Consider the following 1792-nt stretch of genomic DNA (forward strand, 5'->3'; position numbering starts at 1 on the left):
TTCCTCTGCCTTGTCTAAATCCAGCTTGGGGGGGAGGAACAAGATGGCGGAGGAATAGGACGGCGAGACCACTCTCTCCTCCACAAATTCATCAAAAGAACATTTGAACGCGAGTAAAGTCCACAAAACAACTTCTGAATGCTGGCAGAGGACATCAGGCACCCAGAAAAGCAGCCCATTGTCTTCGAAAGGAGGTAGGAAAAAACATAAAAGAAAAAAAGCGAGACAAAAGAAGTAAGGACGGAGCTCCGTCCCGGGAAGGGAGGCTTTAAAAAGAGAGAAGTTTCCAAACACCAGGAAACATTCTCACTGGCGAATCTGTGGCGAGCCTTGGAAGATCAGAGGGCCACATAACCCTCTTTTTTTTTTAAGATTTTTTTAAAACCCACAGATTACCCGCCAAACGGTAACTCCCAGCGGAGAAGCAGCGCAGACGCCTGTATACGCCATTAGCAGTGGGGGCTGGGCAGGGAGGAGCTGGCTGAACTGCTTAGAGAGAGGACTGGGCTTGAATGCCGCGAAAACAATTTGAGAGAACTGGGGAGAGCAAAGCAGACTGTGGGATAGCTTCCCCACGAAAAGGCAGAAAGCTCTAACCTATGACTCGGCCAGCCCCGCTCACAGAATAAAGGACTGAGCAGAGTGAGCTGGCTGCGGCTGGCCCATCCCCTATCCCCCGCCGAGACAGGCAGGGAGCACAGCCAGAGCCGGAGCGGGCAACCGCGGCCCCAGAAAGGCATCTGATACAAACTGCAGACAGGCTTGTTGCTAATCAGGACTTCTTGGGCTCGGGCCGGTCGTTATCCCCCTGAGAAGGTGTGCCGGTTGTACACCCAGAAAACTGAGAGGCGGGGACTGGGGAGGCGATAAGTCGCAGAGACCGCGCTCGCCAAACACCTGGTCCCCTGAGCTGCTCGGACTGGGGAAGGCACAAAACGCAGGCCCAACCAAGTCTGCGGCTTTGTGGAGTACCTGAGAACCTGAACTTGAGCCGCTCAGACCTGGGAAGTGCATACAACCCGGTGCCGGCCTTGGACAGTTCCCGGCAGAGCAACCTAGAGCCTGTGCAGTATAGACTGGGACAGCATACGTGCTGTGAGCTGGGGCAAACCCAGTGTGGCCGAGACGCTGCGAGCACTCCCCACAGACGCCAGAGATAATCGACTGCAGCGTTCCTCCCTTCCCAGAACAGGACTGAACAACTGAGCCTTAAAAAGTGTCCACCCACCCCCTAGTACCAGGGCGGAAATTAGACACTGAAGAGACCAGCAGACAGAAGCTAAAACAGAGGGAACCACCTTGGAAATGACAGATAGAGACGTCTAGAGACTACTCCAAGAATAAGACCAAAAACCAGAGGCAAGAGGCTTAAGCCCGAATCCTGAGAACACCAGAGAAGTCCTGACTCCAGGGAACATTAATCGATAGGAGCTCATTAAACGTCTCCATACCTACGCTAAACCCAAGAGTCAACAAGTTCCAGAGCAAGACATACCACGCAAATTCTCCAGTAACACAGGAAACTAGCCCTGAGCTTCAATATACAGGCTGCCCAAAGTCACTCCAAACCCACTGACATCTCATAACTCATTACTGGACACTTCATTGCACTCCAGAGAGAAGAAATCCAGCTCCACCCACCAGAACACCGACACAGGCTTCCATAACCAGGGAACCTTGACAAGTCACCTGTCCAACCCCACACACAGCAAGGAAACTACATAATAAAGAGAACTCCACAAACGGCCAGAAGAGGGAAAGGCCACCCCAAGCAAAGCATTATAAGCAAGAT

Source organism: Moschus berezovskii, chromosome 1 (genome assembly GCF_049115385.1).
Source record: "Moschus berezovskii isolate FMDL1 chromosome 1, NW_MosBer_1.0, whole genome shotgun sequence".
In the NCBI taxonomy this organism is placed as follows: domain Eukaryota; kingdom Metazoa; phylum Chordata; class Mammalia; order Artiodactyla; family Moschidae; genus Moschus; species Moschus berezovskii.